The following is an 809-nucleotide window of genomic DNA, read 5'->3' on the forward strand; positions in this document are numbered from 1 at the left end:
ATATAATTATGGATGAAAAGATACAAACAGCTCACAAAAAACTGGATAGTTGACTTGGATGAACCAAAATTAAGATGAAGGAGATTAACCCTTGGATAGGTGACTTGGATTAACCCAAGTTAAGATGAAGGAGAAGGTTAATCATTGCTCCCACTTCTTATTCCTTCCTAACCTCCAATTTCTCTAACCCATTTCCAGATTTCAAATTTAAATCAGTCTACTTAAATCCAATCTTCCTGCCCCAGGTTTTCTCCACTATCCCAACTATTTCTGGACTCCTGACTACAGCTCAGCCCTTCAGAATGCTGCTGCTGTGGATGGTGGTGATGATGATGATAATGGCTATAATTTAAGGGCACTCACTACAATTCAAGTATAATGCAAATCATGATATTGATTAGTTTATTTGGTTCTCATGACCACTTTATGAAGTAAGTGCAATTATTCATTTAATTTTATAATTGGGAAAACTGAACTTTAAAGTTATAATTTGCCCCAAATCACATAGCTAGGAAGTAGCCTGATTGAAACACAGTAATCCCTCTGAGGTAAAAGAGGACTTGGAAGGGGATTGTAGGTGGGAGGGATCATGGACAATATCCCTTTCTCATTTTTACTCAAGAGTGTAAGCCCTGTACCTCTACCCCAACACAGAAGCTCTCATGTTTCACTATCATCCTGAATGGCAGACTAGCCTCCTGCCCTAAAGGTGAGTAACTCCCTGAGGAGTTACTCGATGGCACATAACAACAACAAGCATAGCATAATGTTTGGTGAAGGGTGGAGGACACTATAGGAAGGAAATGGGA

This window comes from Chrysochloris asiatica, unplaced genomic scaffold (assembly GCF_000296735.1).
Source record: "Chrysochloris asiatica unplaced genomic scaffold, ChrAsi1.0 scaffold00236, whole genome shotgun sequence".
In the NCBI taxonomy this organism is placed as follows: domain Eukaryota; kingdom Metazoa; phylum Chordata; class Mammalia; order Afrosoricida; family Chrysochloridae; genus Chrysochloris; species Chrysochloris asiatica.